We start from the raw sequence: 20051 nt of genomic DNA, 5'->3' as shown, positions 1-20051 counted from the left end.
AGCATATACTGAACAATAGGCAGAGTGGTTTTCTGCTACACGTCAGTATCTCAGTCTGTTCTTCAGGAGGATAACAGACCTGACATAAGGCTAATTGTGTAAATGTCAAATTGGATGTCTTGACATTTATTAATGTACGGTGATACTGAGGTATGGACAGATTGGTCCTGTACAGTTCAACAAATTTGTACAGTCTGTTTTCAAGAAAAACAGACTTAGCATATGGTCCTTGATTTGGATGTCAAACTGAATGTTGTGACATTCATTCCTGACAGCGTATGCTATATTGTAGGTTGTTTAGTTTTTCTGTTTCAGCATTTTTCTCAGGCTATTCTTCAGGGATTCAACAGCTAAGAGAAAATTCAGGAAACCAACAACCAAGCTACATTTAATGAACCTAACAAATAGCCTATTTGTTAGTAACCTAGATGTGGAATTTAGGGGAACTCGCGTGACCTTAAATTCAGGAGAATACAAGTACAAGGCCCAAGTGGTGCAATATAAAAGGATGGCAATCCTTCATTCAGAACTGGGGATTTTAGGCGTGAAGATTTAGTGTGTCCATCATACTTCACTGCTGTATTTTTGTGAGTCTTGTATTAGACGTATCTTGTAAACCAAGCTATTATCACATAGATGATTGCATTGGTATAGGGTGTTCATTGAGTTGTAAGTGTTGTGTCACTCTAAGGTTTTAAGCGTGAGTGCTGTGTATCTTGATTAAAGCTGTTAAGCACAATCAAGAGTTGTTTGAAGTGTGACTTCATAATTGTCTTTAATATTGATTAAAGCTAGTAATCACTGAGGTGATTGAGGGGGAGTGAGTGGGAACTCTGATCTTAGTGTAAGATTGAAATTGCATTGGGTAGGTATTAAGTGATAGGGTTAAACAGTTGGTTTAAGGTCTGAATTAATACTACTAAGAGTGGATTTCCTCCCTGGCTTGGTAGCCCCCAGACGTAGGTCATGTTGGACTGAACTGGGTAAACAATTACTTGTGTTATTTACTGCACTTACTTTTAAGTTCTGCATCATTCTTGTCTGTGCAGAATTGGATGTCATAACAACCCGTGTGACATCGAAAGTTTGATAACTAGAATTTCAAATTGGATCAAAGAAGGGCTTGGATTCTTGGAGTTTCAATCTCAAAACAGAAGGAGATTTGAAACTTGATTTCAAGTGAAATCTTTAAGTTTATCCTTTAATGGAGGTTAGGGACGAAATGGTTCAAAGCTTGGGCAAGTAGGTATCCTCTTTCTGATCACAATGGCCTTGTATTTATAGTGTATCAAGTTACTTTTTACACACTTTGAAAATTTGCCAATTTTAGCAACTTCGGTGCATGGATGAATGAGCAATGATTTGGGCCTAAGGAATGATGCAATCCAAATCCAATTCATGCACATTGAGTACTGAAACCATAACATGTAAGCATGAAATAGGAAATGGTTATTTGAATTCAAAATTTACCAAAACAAACCTATGAAAGGAACCATGCGCAAGTCCCTCAATCTTGGTCCGAATGAGGTGTTCTTGGACTTTTTGTAAAGGTGAGATCAAGGGGAACAATTTTCATGTTGAACACTTTTCCATTTGGAGCTTGGATCATGATGAAGTTTGAGGTGAAAGTTTGGAAAATCAAACATATTTTAAATTTGTTTAAGTACCAAGTAAAATGTTCACTTCTTCCACCTTGATAAATTTTGCTATGAGCTTCAAATGGAAAAAGTTCCTTCAACAAAGTTATATCTCTTTCAAACATTTTCAAATTTGTCACAGATTTGACCTCCTTTGGATTTGACATGAAGGAGTTATGCAATTTTAGAAGTTGAGTAAAATTGCTTGTTCAAAGGTAATGGCCCAAAATGACCTATAATGTTTCCTATTGGCACATGCACTTTAAAGTTGAAATTCACATTTCTCAAAATATAAAAGTTGGATATGACATATTGAATTTGATCATGAAACTTGGATGGCCTACATATCGTAAAAATTGAGCAAGTTGTGGTCCTTGGAAGTTAACTTCCTAACTAGGGCACAAACAAAATGACCTATAATCTTTCACCCTAAAAAATGACTTTCCAAGCAAAACTAGCTCTTGACTTCAACATGAAAGTTGTTTGGAATGTCATAAGGAGTAACGTTTCTCTTGGAATAAGTTTAATATGACAAAAATTGTAGGAGATATGGTCAAGGGAACCCTAATTTTGATAAGTTGACTTTCTCTGGTCAACCACCATGAACCAACTTGCAAACTTGAAGTACTCTTGATATTGTGAACTTATCAAGGATCATATATGTATAAGATGATGTATAATGAAGTATCCCTTGATATATTTGATAAATTGTTGAAGAAACTTGTTGAGGAAGTCACACAAGATACCTAGATGAATTAGGGCTTCCAAGGCAAACAAGCTTCACACTCTTGAAGAATTCTTTGTCAAAATGATAAATGAAGATCATGGGGACCCATATATGATGTATAGACCCAATTTGAACCATCTCTTGATTAATCTCCTTGCATTGTGTAACACCCCAAAATTTGCCCTCCTCATTCATGCATTCATTTTTAGGTCATTTAACATTTCATATTGCATTCCATCATGTCAATCAGAATCAGATCCAACAAGCTTGAACATCATCCAAGACACTTTGTGGGTCCTATCTGGGTGACCAGTCAACACAAGGGAATGGCTTGAGATACTTCCAACATGTTCAAATAGGGTCTATTCATCAGTCAAAACGTTAATCTTGAAGGAGCAAAAGTTTGTTCATGAGCTGTCATGCTCGCTAGGGGAGCAGAATGGGTCGCCTAGCAAGTCCCAAGAAAAGCCACCAAAATCACCCGCGCTCAGAGGAATTTCCTGAACTGTCATGCTCGCTAGGCGAAGCCCACGCGTTTTGAAAAAAAAAACGAAATAAATTAATAAAAAAATAAAACGAAAAATAAATAAATAAAAATAAAATAATAAATAAATAAATAAAATATATATCTATAACAGAATTTTTTTGGATTTGGGCCTCTCTCATTTGAGCCCACAGGTCCACAAAAATCAAGTTATAAATTCAGAGTTTCAGTGAAACAAAAGGCCATTCTATTTCTATTACCCTGGCTGGGAAAAAGATATTGAGAGAAGAGCTAACAGAGTTCAGAGCAACCTCCAGAGACTGAAGGGAACTCATATGCAAAGAACCAATTCCATCTCATATAAACCCTCAGATTGCTTTGCAAACCCAACCGGGCAATTCAATTTCATTCGATCTCTCTAGTCAGGTTTGCCTTATTCCCATTACTTTATGCTTTTAATTTGAATGCTCTGAATGTATGAGGTATTATGGGTGAATTTGATACCCTTTTGATGCATGTGTTTGACAAGAGGTTTAGGCCTCCTACCCTTGGTTGCTTTTTGTGAGCTTTTTGTGAATTTTAATGGCATGATTCATGTGGTTACATTTTGATTTGGGGGCAACTCTTGATTACCCTATCTTGTTTCTCTAACCTGTTTGTTGAGTTTTGTTTTGTGAGGGCTCACATGACTCTTGTAGAGATGGCTTGCCTGGTGTTCCACTTTATTTGTGGGATACCACCTGGAGGTTTATTCTGATTACCTGTACTGACTCGCTTTCTTTGATGGTGCTACCTTGAGAGAGATCTGGGTTTCTTATCTCTTTATTTGTTGTTGCTTCGGATCTTTATCCGGGTGGTAGATCTCTTAACCCCCTTTATCTTTCCCGCATTTTACTACTTTTTGCCTAAAGACCTCTATGAAGAGGCAATTGACGGATAAAAGGGATCAATAGTCAATCCCCCGTTATTCAGTGCGTCGTTCTTTAAGATCACACTACGTGTCGATGCTTCAGAACAAAAACCCCAGATCTTTTATCCGGTCAGTCAGTGGAGAGGGTTCCACCTTTCTGAACCCCCACTTTTTGTCATGAGCTCACCCTGTCCAGGGTTAAGAGCTATGAGGTCTTATCCTCATTACCCTCTGATCTGCTCACCCTGACATTCAATGTCAGTGGTTAAGAGCCCGTTTGATTACTCTTCCATGGCTTGTTTGTCGAGGTTGATATGACCCCTCTTGACTAAAGCCCTACCGCTGCGTGTTTGAGCCCATTTGCTGGCGTGTTTACTTTATGCATGTTTGTTTTGTATGGTTTAATAGTCTCCCGTTTGCATGTTTATTAAGGTAGCGCGCTTCCTTCGTCTAGGACTGCCTTTTTGCATGAGCATCCCTAAAACACCCCAACTCATTGTTTTTTCTTCTCCTAAGAACACATTTACTCCTTCTACTGCAGGCGAGTAAGTCTCTAAAGGTCGAGCATCCGGTAGATTGTGTAGTAACGTCGTTCACCCTTAAACACAACCCTTACCCCGTAGTTAGCAGAACTACGGCTTGCTCTGATTCTCATTCCAGATGAGATACGTAGGCATAAGACGCAACGTCTTAGCGAGCACACACTCCCCCCTAAACCATAGGTAGCCGAGCTACGAAGACTCTGATTCTCATATTCAGATGGGATACGTATGCAGTGGATGCGACATCCGTGCGAGTCATTTCCTTTTGACCCTTTTTTTAGTAAATAGTACATTAGATAACCCACACCCTTTAGACAAGAACTACAAGAGTGGATCCCGTAGAGTACTACGGATGCGTAGGGGTGCTAATACCTCCCCTTCGCATAATCGACTCCTGAACCCAAGATTTGGTTGCGAGACCTTCTTTTCCTTTCCTTTTTCCAAGTTTACTTCGAGCGTTTCCTTTCTCTCCTTTGGGATAAATAACGCACGGTGGCGACTCTTCTGTCATTTCTTTTTCGCCAGTTGTGTTTTTCGCAGGTAGGTTGCGACAGCTGGCGACTCTACTGGGGACCCTGGTTTCCCTAAGCGAGTCCCTCCTAGCTTTTGTAGGTTGCTTGTTTGTTGGGTGTTTATCCTTTTGTACAGTTATTTATTTTTCAGCCTTTACCTGCTTTATCTTATTGCATTGTGTACATATGATTGCCGTATCTGCTGGTTCTGTTTGTTGGGGTGGGATGTTCTATGAGAGATAAGCCCATTACCCAGGGTTGATCGTACACACAGGTTTTAGAGTGGATAGTCATGAGGCTTGCGTGGCGTGTTGCTACGTTAAGTCGTTCATGAAGACCCATACCCATACGAGGTTTCTTTTGGATATATTCTGTCCTACGGGTGTTCCGTAACGGCATGATGTTCCTCTAGAAATCGTCGACTCTGGTGACCATTTCCCGAGAACTCAATCGAGGCCTCTCCTCCGAGACGTGATTATGTTAGCTCTGGTGGGCGCATTCTCGCCAATCAATCCGAGGACCCCGAGACTGGGAACTTGCTATTAGGATGTCCTGTTGAGGGGAGTCAGCGGAGGTCTTTTTATCCCGTAATAATGTCAAACCTTCAGTGGTAAACATATTATTCTCGACTGAAGGGCTGAAGTTGACGAACTTCTGTTCTTAGAACCTACCAGTGAGGGGCGGGCTAAGTTTAGGAAACCTTAACCTTCAACCAACCCGGTTTTCTGGAGCAGAGCTTTGATCTTGTATTATATTCTTCAGTGGGGTTTCTCTTCAGACAGTGCAACCTGATAGATGTTCAAGCGGATCCAGCAATCCTGATTGACATGCCTTTGCATTGCATAACATCATCTGCATATTTGCATTCAACATCTCATGCTTATTCATTTGCGGGGTATTCCCTTTTTAAGGGGGGTGCCTTAAAATTGAATAAGCAGCGCATCGCATACCATGCATACTAACCCTTGTTTATTTTGCAGGTGTCACTGCAGTGTCTAATGTTTGTTCCCTGTCTCAGGCATTATTGGTCCCAAGCGAGTCCACAGGTACCCGACCAAGGAAAATCGTCTGCAACTAGCCATGGACCAGGTACAGAAAGAGCTGACTGATATGCGTGAAAGGATGGATCAGTTCATGACATTGATGACTGGTATGGAAAAAGGCCAGGAAAAGCTGAGGGAATTGGTTGAGCAACCAAGGCTCGATCCAGATGTAGAGATACCAAATGCTGAAGGAAACCCTGGTAACCCTGGGAACGCTGATAACCCTATGAACACTGGTAATGCGGGTAACGCAAATGCTGATGGAAACCCTGGTAATGTTGGAAACACGGGAAATGTTGGAGATGGGATTGGCGGAAGGTACAATGTGAATCAAGGAATTCGGATTAACGGGCGCCCCGTTACTGAGGATTATCATTATGATCAATTCTCTTTGCACGACGAAGCCCATGAGACCACTAGCCGTATGGATGAGCTTGCTGAGAAGCTCAAATCTTTGGAGTCTCAAAATTCCTTAGGTTTTGATGTCACAAATCTTGGTCTGGTTCAGGGAGTAAGGATCCCTCACAAGTTCAAACCCCCTACTTTCGAGAAATACAACGGGGCTTCTTGCCCACACACTCATCTCCAATCTTATTTGGGAAGGTTGGGAGCTCACACGGAAGATGAAAAGCTGTGGATGTACTACTTTGAAGACAGTCTAACTGGAGCTTCTCGTGAATGGTATTCTCATTTGTCTCGTACTACCATCAAGAGCTGGAAAGACTTGGCAGAGGCTTTTGTCAAGCAATATCAATACAACTTGGACTTGGCTCCAAATCGGACCTTATTGCAAGGAATGTCTCAGACTGCCAAGGAGACCTTTAGAGAATATGCTCAGCGTTGGAGACAAATTGCTGCGTCCGTCCAACCCCCTATGTCTGAAAGGGAGATGGCGGACATGTTCATCAACAATCTTCAAGGCAATTATATTGAGAGGTTGGCTGCTTGCCCGTCAATCAGCTTTGCAGAGATAGTAATTGCTGGAGAAAGAATCGAGAGTCTGTTGAAGATGGGCCGAATTCAAGACAATAGTGCTTCCCAGAAACCGTTTGCTGGTAATGGTCAGCGAAGAAGAGAAGGCGAGACAAGCGTTGTGTATGCCGGCAGAGGCAGAGGCAGAGGATGCCCTAATTATTATCAAGATCAAGTGGCCGCAGTCATTATTCCGACACCTGCTCCTCAACAGCAACCGCAGTATCATCTGCAACCCAGGTACAACAATCAACAACAAGGAGGTAATCCGGGTCAGCAGAGACACTATCAACAACGTCCAAGGCAGACGGACCGGGTCATTGAGCCAATCCCAATGCCTTATTCTGTGTTACTTCCCAGGCTGATTGACCTGAATCTGGTTACGTTAAGAACTCTGGCTCCACCAATCGATCCCAATAATTTACCCAGAGGTTATGATGTCAACGCCAGATGTGCTTTTCACTCCAATGCACCTAGCCATACTACAGATAATTGCAAGGCTCTCCAGCTAAAAGTACAAGATTTGAGAGACGCCAAGGCTATCAATTTTTCTCCGGTGCCTAATGTTATCCAAAACCCGATGCCAGCCCACGGCGGGCAAAGGATTAATGCTGTTGATAGCGGGGAAATTTTGAATTTGGTTTCTAATGTGACTAAAGTGAAGACTTCGCTATCGGTGGTCAAAGACCGACTTTTGAAAGGACAAATTTTCCCGGGCTGTGGGAGAGAGTGCAGAAATTGCCAAGCTGCCGAGAACAGATGTGACAGTTTGAGAAGAGGTATTCAACAACTGATAGATGAAGGTTGTCTTCAGTTCGATCAGACCCGTCCAATGAAGAATGATGTGTCGACAGTGACAATTTATTTCACTCCTGAAGAAATATATGTTCCCGAGAGACCCGCTCCGATAATAGTATATTTCCCAGAAAGTACAGAACCAGCAACGGTGAACGTCAAAAGTCCAGCACCAATTACAATTTACTCTGACAGCCCTCAATCGTCTTTGGTTAGTCCGGTAACCATCACGGTACCAGGACCTGTTCCGTATGAGAAAGACAGTGCGATCCCGTGGCACTATGGGGCTGATATCTACTTCCAGGGGCGGAAAGTTAACAGGGAAGACATTGACATTGATAGCTTCGCTGTAGACAATGTTGGAGGGGTTGGTGGCTTCACTCGAAGTGGACGCCTATTTGCACCATCAACATTGCGCACGAATACTGAAGCTGAGGCAGCTGCCAAGGCTAAAGGAAAACAGGTAGCCACCGAAGAGGTTACTACTGAGGAAGCTCCTCCTAAGACCGCATTCGAGAAGGAAGTGGGTGAGTTTATGAGGATTATCAAGAAAAGTGACTACAAGGTAGTCGACCAGTTAAATCAGACACCCTCAAAGGTCTCCATTCTCTCATTATTGATGTGCTCTGAGGCTCACAGAGCAGCCTTGTTGAAAGTACTGAATATGGCCTATGTTCCACCAGAGATAACTGTTAACCAGCTAGAGTCGGTAGTTTCAAATGTAAACGCTAGCCATGGGCTAGGTTTCACCAATTATGACCTGACATCTGAGGGCAGGAATCACAACAAAGCTTTGCATATCACAATGGAATGCAAGGGGGTGGTGCTTTCCCATGTTTTGGTTGATACAGGCTCTTCTCTGAATGTTCTTCCAAAGAAAGCCTTAAAGAAGTTGGATTGCGATGGCATCATCCTGAGGCCAAGTAATTTAGTTGTGAGGGCTTTTGATGGCTCTAAGAGAGCTGTCTTTGGCGAAATTGAGTTGCCAGTTAAGATTGGACCGCAGGTGTTCAAGAGCACCTTTCATGTGATGGATATCCAGCCTGCCTATAGCTGTCTGCTAGGTCGGTCTTGGATTCATGCTGCCGGTGCTGTTACTTCTACTCTCCACCAGAAGCTCAAATATGAACTAGAAGGTCAGGTCGTCACTGTCTGTAGTGAAGAGGATGTTTTTGTTAGCCACCTGTCTACATTTAAGTATGTGGAGATGGATGGCGAGATGCATGAGATGCTGTGTCAGGGTTTCGAAGCCATAAACATCAGTGAGGTCGCGCCCAAAGCTGTTTTTTCACCTAAGACTTAGAAGGTCGGGACTTCTATCTCTTCATACAAGCAAGCTATTGAAGTGGTTAAAGTTGGTAATGCCCGAGGCTGGGGAAAATTTGTGGAGCCAGTCATCAAAGAAGACAAGTTTGGATTGGGGTTTACTCTGGGGTCTTAGAAGAACGAAGCCGGTACTTTCTCCAGCGGGGGTTTGGTTTCTCCCCACATCGTCAATGCTGCAGATGAAGACAAGGCTGACAGCGACTGTGACTTAGATAGCTGGATTCGCTCGTGTGTCCCGGGAGAAAAGCTCAACAATTGGTCGTTCGAAAAAGTCGTCCGGGTTACTCTACTGAAGGAGTAATTTTTATTGTTTTCCTTTTATTACATGCATAATAAAGTCTTACACTTTGCCCAAGGTGTAATGACTCATCTGTAGGGCCATCCATTTAGTTACATTTCGCAATTATTTTCATCATCAATAAAGGACAACTTTTGCAAACAATTTTGTGTTCTCTTTCTTTCAATTATTTTACTTTTACAAAAAATGGCAATGTTTCTCTTTCGTTCTTCCTTCCAAAAATCTCTCGTTCTAAGGTAAAGCATGATCCTCCATCATGCAGAGATGATCACCCGGATCTCACTGCTAACGACACTGCTATGGCCAAGTATGACTTCGACAATCCTATCTATCAAGCCGAAGAAGGGGTTGAGGAAGATTGTGAATTGCCTGAAGAGTTAGCCAGGTTGTTGAAATAGGAGGACCGAACTGTTACACCTTATCAGGAGGTGATTGAGACCGTTAACATTGGTACCGAAGACGACAAGAAAGAGATCAAGATCGAGGCCAGTCTACAAGCCGAGGTGAAAGAACAGTTGATCAGTTTGCGTCGTGAGTACGTCGACATCTTTGCTTGGTCATATCAAGATATGCCAGGTTTGGATACAGACATCGTTGTGCACAGGTTACCGTTGAATGAAGATATGTCGCCGGTGAAGCAGAAGTTACGCCGAACTCATCCCGACATGGCAATGAAAATCGAAGACCGTTGATCATGTACTTGACGATGTTAGAAGGGTCAATGGGTTGTGTGCTCGGTCAGCATGACGAGTCAGGTCGAAAAGAGCATGCAATATACTACCTTAGCAAAAAGTTTACCGACTGTGAACAAAGATACTCACTGCTCGAGAAAACATGATGCGCTTTGGCATGGGCTGCTCGCCGACTAAGACAGTACATGTTGACTCACACGACTCTATTGATATCAAAGATGGATCCCGTCATTTTTGAAAAGCCAACGCTTACCGGAAGAGTTTCTAGGTGGCAAATGATACTGACAGAGTATGACATCCAATACACTTCACAAAAAGCCATCAAAGGAAGTGTCTTGTCAGACTATCTTGCAGAGCAACCGATTGATGATTACCAACCTATGAGGTTCAACTTTCCTGATGAGGACATCATGTTTCTCAAATCGAAAGATTGCGAGGAACCACTCCCGGAGGAGGGGCCTGACCCTGAATCCAAATGGATTATGATGTTTGATGCGGCGGTCAACGTCAATGGTCACGGAGTTGGTGCAGTGTTGATCACGCCAGAGGGGGTTCATATGCCATTTTGTGCCAGAATAACTTTTCCCTGCACCAACAATGAAGCCGATACAATCAGCTGAGCCTAGTTGAGGAAAAGAGACTAGCAGCTATATGCCATGGCCAACTATATCAGAGACGAATGAAGAGAGCGTTTGATCAGAAAGTACGCCCTCGGGAGTATCAAGTCGGCGAATTTGTACTCAAAAGAATTCTTCCTCCCAACATAGATCGCAGGGGCAAATGGACATCGAACTATGAGGGTCCATACGTGGTTAAAAGGGTTTTCTTCGGCGGAGCTTTGATGCTAATAACCATGGATAGCGAAGACTTCCCATCCCCTGTCAACTCAGATGCAGTTAAAAAATACTTCGCATAATTGACCCGCTGGACAAAAGAAAAAGAGTCCAGGCAAAAAAGGGCATCCTGACGAACCAAAAAAAAAAGAGGTTTGGGAAAAATTAGGGATATAAAAAAAAAATGTACACCCGATGAGTCGAAAACCCGAGAGGGCGGCTCAGGAAAAAAAGGGTTTCCCAGTGGATTGAAAACCCAAAAGGGCGGTCCACGCAAAAGAGGGGATAAGTGAATGACTGCGATCTAAATTCATCCGTGTTATATCACCGTTTCATTCAAGCCAGCAATCTCCGAAGGTTAAAGATCGACTAATCATCCACTTCAGAAAGCAAGATGAGTAGAGCGTCTTGAGGTTATACGAGCCATAGCAGAGTCAAAACTCAGTGGGACCCGTATCCACATTGCCATTAGGATAGTTTCTTTTGTTCAATTTATAGCGATTGCCTCATTTCAGGGATCAACTTCCTGATGTACTCGCCTATTCTTGGCACAAATTTTTCAACCAATGAAAGTATAATAATTCAGTTAAAAAGCCTCTTTATTTTTCATTTATCAGTTTGTTTGCAAAAGCTGTCTGAATCTTTGATGAAACATATTGCATCTGAATATAATGGTGGCTTTTACAGATGATTTTCACAGAAAAACATTTAAAATTACTTTGAATGTGCTTAATCCCGGACGGTGAATTCAAACCGAGTAATTCCCCCGGGACATACGTGTGTGATTGCAGGTCACAGGAACCGGATGCCAAGTCATGAATCCTCATCCCCAAGCGGTTGATAAAGTCTCTCCTCAGCAGAGCATGTCCCCCAGTAGAGTTGCACCTTGTATCCTCAGCAACAGCGGAGTAGTTGCATCCCCAACATGCAAGAGGGTGGTGTTCCCAGTGCTCATCTCATTCCCCAGCAGATTATTTTTAACAGATTTGTTTTGATCCTCAGCCTGAGGACGATTAACAAGTTCACATCCCCCAGCAAAGGTCGATTCCTACGACATTTCCCCAGGAAGTGCTTTCCCCACAGACTCCCCTCACAGAGCCTCGCCAAACAAAGTTCCCAATAGTTGATACTCCCCCAGCAAGGTCAACTTTTCAAAAAAGGGAGAGCCGATTTATTTTCGGTGGTTCCCCGGTCCCGGCAGACGGATCACTCCGCACAGAGCATTCAAGGATTGATACAGTGATCCGTTGCCTACCAGAATTTGCTTCCCCAAGCAGATTTCTTTTTGCACCATGCATAACATTGGCATTTGCATGCATATCATATCAAGCATACGCATAAGCTGATAAACATGTTCTTCAAAGCAGACTGAAGAGTTACTTTACAACCAAAGTCATGAGATTCAGCCAGAGGATCGAGTGTGTGTGATCCAGCATGAGGGTCAGTTCAAAGATTCAGTCTGAGAATCGTTTTTCAAAGAGCCAGCCTAAGGTTCAATTTGAAGACTCAGCCAGAGAGTCGCCTGCAAGCGTTATTTCCCCAGCAAGCCAGCTGGAGGAGTAGATTGACAGCTCAACAGAAAATCAGCCTACAAGAGGATCCAGCCCGCAGATCGCAATTTAGAAAACAAAAGTCTAATTGAAGAGTCGTTACAACATGTTCTAGCCTGAAGAATATGTACGAAGCCCAAAAAGTGGAATATTCTCGAAGCTGCATATCCAACATGAAGATTGGGTGTAGATTTCGAAAGAGGGTCAACCAGCGCATGCCTCAGGTGCGAGATCCTAATGATGGGAATTTATCAACGAAACAATCCAGATCTAGCCAGAAGATCGAAATCAGATTCAGCCAGAGAATCAAAGAGAATCGATTCAGCCAGAGAATCAAAACAAGTAGATCTAGCCAGAAGATCGAAGTCAGGTCTAGCCCGAAGACCGAGAATAGATTCAGCTAGAGAATCAAAGAGAATAGATTCAGCCAGAGAATCAAAGAGAATAGATTCAGCCAGAGAATCAAAGAGAATAGATTCAGCCAGAGAATCAAAGAAAGAAGATCTAGCCAGAAGATCGAAATCAGATTCAGCCAGAGAATCAAAGAGAATCGATTCAGCCAGAGAATCGAAACAAGTAGATCTACCCAGAAGATCGAAGTCAGATTCAGCCAGAGAATCAAAGAGAATAGATTCAACCAGAGAATCAAAGAAAGAAGATCTAGGCAGAAGATCGAAGTAGATCTAGCCAGAAGATCGAATAAGATCTAGCCAGAAGATCGAAGTCAGATTCAGCCAGAGAATCAAAGAGAATCGATTCAACCAGAGAATCGAAACAAGAAGATCTAGCCAGAAGATCGAAGTAGATCTAGCTGAGGATCAAAATCGTATCCAGTCCGAGGATCAAAATTAATATCCAACCAGAGGACTAAATTGAGTATAGATTCAGCCAGAGGATCGAAACTCCAGGTTAAGTCAGAAGACCGATTCAGATCCAGCCAGAGGATCGGAGGAAAAATAATCAGCGCGGTGTATTTTAGGATTTTTGTGGTGTTCTCAGAGTGCAAATTTTTGGGTTGTCTTTGGTATTCAATCACAACTCACCCTGTTTGTCTGATAAACTGTTCGCTTTCATCCGGCTCGGGTTAGCTGAAGATTGAATAGGGGCAGCTGTAACACCCCAAAATTTGCCCTCCTCATTCATGCATTCATTTTTAGGTCATTTAACATTTCATATTGCATTTTATCATGTCAATCAGAATCAGATCCAAGAAGCTTGAACATCATCCAAGACACTTTGTGGGTCCTATCTGGGTGACCAGTCAACACAAGGGAATGGCTTGAGATACTTCCAACATGTTCAAATGGTGTCTATTCATCAGTCAAAACGTTAATCTTGAAGGAGCAAAAGTTTGTTCATAAGCTGTCATGCTCGCTAGGCGAGCAGAATGGATAGCCTAGCGAGTCCCAAGAAAAGCCACCAGAATCACCTGCGCTCAGAGGAATTTCTTGAACTGTCATGCTCGCTAGGCGAAGCCCACGCGTTTTGAAAAAAAAAAAAAAAAAAAAAAAAAGAAAAAAAAAAAAAAAATAAAAAATAATATATATATATATATATATATATATATATATATATATATATATATATATATATATATATATATATATATATATATATAACAAATTTTTTTTGGACTTGGGCCTCTCTCATTTGAGCCCACAGGTCCACAAAAATCAGGTAATAAATTCAGAGTTTCAGTGAAACAAAAGGCCATTCTATTGGTATTACCCTGGCTGGGAAAAAGATAGTGAGAGAACACAGGTCCACAAAAATCAGGTAATAAATTCAGAGTTTCAGTGAAACAAAAGGCCATTCTATTGGTATTACAAATGGCTTGAGATACTTCCAACATGTGTTTGACAAGAGGTTTAGGCCTCCTACCCTTGGTTGCTTTTTGTGAGCTTTTTGTGAATTTTAATGGCATGATTCATGTGGTTACATTTTGATTTGGGGGCAACTCTTGATTACCCTATCTTGTTTCTCTAACCTGTTTGTTGAGTTTTGTTTTGTGAGGGCTCACATGACTCTTGCAGAGATGGCTTGCCTGGTGTTCCACTTTATTTGTGGGATACCACCTGGAGGTTTATTCTGATTACCTGTACTGACTCGCTTTCTTTGATGGTGCTAGCTTGAGAGATCTCTGGGTTTCTTATCTCTTTATTTGCTGTTGCTTCGGATCTTTATCCGGGTGGTAGATCTCTTAACCCCCTTTATCTTTCCCGCATTTTACTACTTTTTGCCTAAAGACCTCCATGAAGAGGCAATTGACGGATAAAAGGGATCAATAGTCAATCCCCCGTTATTCAGTGCGTCATTCTTTAAGATCACACTATGTGTCGATGCTTCAGAACAAAAACCCCAGATATTTTGTCCGGTCAGTCAATGGAGAGGGTTCCACCTTTCTGAACCCCCACTTTTTGTCATGAGCTCACCTTGTCCAGGGTTAAGAGCTATGAGGTCTTATCCTCATTACCCTCTGATCTGCTCACCCTGATGTTCAATGTCAGTGGTTAAGAGCCCGTTTGATTAGCCTTCCATGGCTTGTTTGTCGAGGTTGATATGACCCCTCTTGACTAAAGCCCTACCCCTGCGTGTTTGAGCCCCTTTGCTGGCGTGTTTACTTTATGCATGTTTGTTTTGTATGGTTTGATAGTCTCCCGTTTGCATGTTTATTAAGGTAGCGCGCTTCCTTCGTCTAGGACTGCCTTTTTGCATGAGCATCCCTAAAACACCCTAACTCATTGTTTTTTCTTCTCCTAAGAACACGTTTACTCCTTCTACTACAGGCGAGTAAGTCTCAAAAGGTCGAGCATCCGGTAGATTATGTAGTAACGTCGTTCACCCCCAAACACAACCCTTACCCCGTAGTTAGCCGAACTACGGCTTGCTCTGATTCTCATTCCAGATGAGATACGTAGGCATAAGACGCAACGTCTTAGCGAGCACACACTCCCCCCTAACCCATAGGTAGCCGAGCTACGAAGACTCTGATTCTCATATTCAGATGGGATTCGTATGCAGTGGATGCGACATCCGTGCGAGTCATTTCCTTTTGACCCTTTTTTTTTAGTAAATAGTACATTAGATAACTCACACCCTTTAGACAAGAACTACAAGAGTGGATCCCGTAGAGTACTACGGATGTGTAGGGGTGCTAATACCTTCCCTTCGCATAATCGACTCCCGAACCCAAGATTTGGTTGCGAGACCTTGTCTTTTCCTTTCCTTTTTCCAGGTTTACTTATAGCGTTTCCTTTCCCTCCTTTGGGATAAATAACGCACGGTGGCGACTCTTCTGTCATTTATTTTTCGCCGGTTGTTTTTTTCGCAGGTAGGTTGCGACACATTGAGGGTCTCAAACCCTAGATATGAGCTTGATGAGGCATTGATGGATGTATATACTACCTACAAAAGAAACAAATCTATACATAGACATATTTTTGGTATTTTGGTTAGTTCATAATAAAAAACAAAGTATGATGCCATCAAATATGCTTGGTGATCTCTCCCAATGCAAACCCAATGGATGGGGGGTAAGGAGGATGCCAAGATGTGATCCCAAAGCCAATACAAATGATGAGATAGCATAAGGGATCTTAGGGTCAAAATTGGGGTCTTACAGCTGCCCCTATTTAAGGACATTCTAACTCAGGGTGTGAAGGTTAAAGTCTTCGCATCAACTCAGTAGAATGGACTTAAATAACAACATCAAGAAACAAATTTTGGTCCCTAAGAGACCTCATGATGCATATGATATGTATGTAAAAATAATTTTTGTGGGGGAATAAATTGCCACAAAGGAAAAGAATCCGGAGAGACTGAAAGTCCACAAGAGCATAATGCATTCCATAAGGAAAACTCACTAGGGAGACAAAGACTCTGAGGGGATAAAAAGTTGTTCGTAGGCCAGGCTACGTCTTAAAAACTGTTGGAGGTACGAGGGGAATTTCTATGAAAATAAATCAATGGAAGGAATCGGTATGGGGAACCAGGAAAATCTACAGGGGAAATGGGTAGATCAGAACAAAGATGAAATACTCAAATCAAACAGGAAAAGGCGATTCCCCCGAGAAAATACGCACTCCAACTCAACTGGGGAAGAATGAACTTCAACACAGGAGTACCAGAGGTATATTATCTATAACAGGTTAATGGGTAGAAAGATGATATACTCTAATAGAGGGACATCCGTTACCGGTTAGGATAAATATATCAAGGATGACCTGCTGAGAAAAAAAGGTGTATTCATTACCGGTCAATTGGGTAAGAATAACCTACTAGGGAGAGAAATCAAATAGGATTTAAAACTATCAGTTACTGGGCAAAAAACCAAAGATAGAGTATCCGTCACTGGTTAAAGTGAACATATCAAGGATAAACTCAAAGGAAGAATATCCGTCATCGGTTAGGATGAACATATCAAGGATATACCACCTGGGAAAGAGGAAGAATATCCGTTATCGGTTAGGGTAAACATATCAAGGATAAACCGCCGGGGAGAAATAAGAATTATATCTATCAGCTACTGCATAAAATACCATAGAGAGAATATCCGTCACCGGTTAGGATGAACATATCAAGTATAAACTCAGCAAGGAAAAGTAGGAATTACAACTACAAGTTACTGGGTAGAATACCAAAATGAATAGAAAACCCATCACCGGTCAAAGTGAACATATCAAGGATAGACTCTCTGGGTAATAAAATAGGGATTACAACTACCTTTTTATTAGTTGAACATATCAAGGATAAACATATCAAGGATAAACTACCTGGGGAAACATGAAAATGAATCCGCTGGGGAAACAAAGGAAGTAGATTACATTTTACCAGGTATTGGGCAAAAGTAAAGTACTAAAAAACGAGAAGAATATTACCGGTTATTGGGTAATAAACTCTCAGTGGACTAAAATATATATCTAGGCAAAAACTAGAAAGAAATGGTCAAACAAAGACTCAACCCAATGAGGATCTAACTCAAGGGGAGTGGTTCCATCCAGATAATTAACTGGGTAGGAAATTGAAATAATAATATTGCATGAGGAAATAACTCGGTGGGGAATGGGAAAGGTTAAACTCTTTCTGCTTAAGGGGCTGACACTCTACAATTGAAAGAAGACAGACACACTAAACCTGCATGGGGAGATAATATCACCGAAGTAGGGGATCATAAGAAAAAATCAAATGCGATAAAATGCATAATGAAATATCTGATGTTGTGCTTTATGCATGAATATGCATGTATGATTATGATTATATGGACAAAACAACACAAAGGATACAAATAACAAAGATTTGAATCATTGCTGCAACACTCGGCTAATCTCAACAGGATGGAAACACCAACTGAGAAACATGCTAGGGATAAAAGTAAATCATCTAGCTCGACAGAAATCAGCTCTGGCTGGAAAAATCACGGAGAACATGATTCCAAACAATCACGATGAACTCTACGGGGAGAGAACACCGCTGAAGGATAACCAACCAAACATGCCGAGGGAACAACAATGATATACTGAGGATCCAAATTGTCAATACTACGAGGAATTTTAGGTCAACACCATGTAATAATGGGAGGAAACCTTGCAGGGGACCAAAAATCAAACACTGCTCAAAATCCAATTCTGCCAGGAACGAGGGATCTTCATATCCGAAGATGAACTTTGCAGGGGAATACAAGAGGTAAAACTCTGCACGGGGATTTAAGCAAACTGCTAGAGATGTTATGACCAAGATCATCACATTCCTTAATAATAATAAAAATCTTCTTGGAAATTACGAAATAAACCAATTCCAAGGCAAAGATAACCGAATCTGATTCACACAAAGGAGAAACTGCCAAAGTTATGCAACATAATTATGCAAACGGAAACCAAATAAAGGTTCTGGATCTCCAGGGTCCAATCCTAAATTACAAATCGTGGGATACAAAACATGAGCGCCGCAGTTGGGGAATATGAATTTACAAAGGGGACCGATCATCAGCTCAACTCTACTGGTGATGGGACTCACCGACTCTACTAGGGATGAGAAATCACTCGGGGAGAGAACTCATCGATCAAGATGGAGATAAATGACAAACTGTTGGGGAGGAAGTAATTACCAAACCAACTTCTTGGGGAAGACCCACAATGCTTCACACTTCAATACTTACCTGTTCTCAGATTGCTGTTGACATTCCTTACTGAAATCGGTTATCCTTAAAGTGATTGTTTTTATTGTTTTAAGAAAAATGATTATCCATTAATTTATTTCAAAATTATTATCATAAAAAATCAATTTCATTTAGCAGAAGTAAATAAGAATAAAAATAATTAGATAAAAGCTCAACCTTATTTAATAGAATGGTAGTCCGTAAATGATGAGACTCCATAGATTTTTACAATGTTTGAAAAATGGTAATTTACATGGAAAAGGGCTACATTAAATACAATGGTCACTACTCTCCCTACCAACTTCAACATCCACGGGGCTTGTCTTCAAATGAGAATGATGAATCAGAACCATATGACTTGCTAAATAAAAGCTTCCATGATCAGGATCATCCGAATACCGTTACTTGCCATAATCCCTAATCTTGCCTAGATTTCCCCAAGGTGGAGTACTCAATCTACCGGGATAAATTTTCTGTTTTATGTCTCTAATTTTTTCCTAGATCGCCCTTTCAGATTTTCAATCCACCGAGATGCTCATTTTTGCCTAAGCCTCCCCTTTGGATATTCAACTAAGCCAGCTATTCTTTTTTCTTTTTAGGTGAAGTATTTCTTGACTGCATCGGTGTTCACAGGGCGAGTGAACTCTTCACCATGCTTAGTTGTAAGGATCAAAGCACCGCCTGAAAAGGCTCTCTTAACAACATATGGGCCTTCATAATTAGGAGTCCATTTGCCCCTGACATCGGGTTTTAAAGATAAAATCTTCTTGAGCACGAGGTCACCTTCTCGGAACACACGAGGCTTGACCTTCTTATCAAAAGCTTTCTTCATTCTTTACTGATATAACTGACGATGACACATGGCAGTCAATATCTTTTCTTCAATCAAATTCAACTGATCATATCTGGTCTGACACCATTCAGCTTCTTTCAACTTGGCTTCCATTAGCACACACAGTGATGGGATCTCAACCTCCACGGGGAGCACAACTCCCATACCATAAACAAGAGAGAAAAGGGTTGCCCCTGTTGAAGTGTAGATGGATGTACGACACCCATGCAAAGAAAATGGGAGCATCTCATGCCAATCTTTGTATGTCACAACCATCTTCTGAATGATCTTAATGTTCTTATTTGCAGCTTTAACAACCCCATTCATCTTAGGTCTGTAGGGAGAATAATTTTGATGCGCAATCGTGAAGTATTTGCAAAGAGCTTCCACCATATTATTGTTCAAGTTAGATCCATTATCAGTAATGATCTTACTTGGCACACCATAACAACGTATAATCCGGTTCTTGATAAACCTTACAACAACTTGCTTGGTTATATTTACGTACGATGCCGATTCAACCCACTTTGTGAAGTAGTCAATAACCACCAGAATGAAACAATGTTCGTTCGAAGCTTTGGGCTCAATCATATCAATTTCCCACATGGAGAATGGCCATGGAGAAGAAATGACATTTAACAGTGTCAGAGGAACATGAATCTTATTTGCATAAATTTGACACTTGTGGCATTTCTTCACAAACTTGCAACAATCAGATTCCATTATTAGCCAATAGTAACCTTC

The sequence above is a fragment of the Lathyrus oleraceus genome, chromosome 5, assembly GCF_024323335.1.
Source record: "Lathyrus oleraceus cultivar Zhongwan6 chromosome 5, CAAS_Psat_ZW6_1.0, whole genome shotgun sequence".
Lineage (NCBI taxonomy): Eukaryota > Viridiplantae > Streptophyta > Magnoliopsida > Fabales > Fabaceae > Lathyrus > Lathyrus oleraceus.
This window is presented reverse-complemented; position numbering follows the sequence as displayed.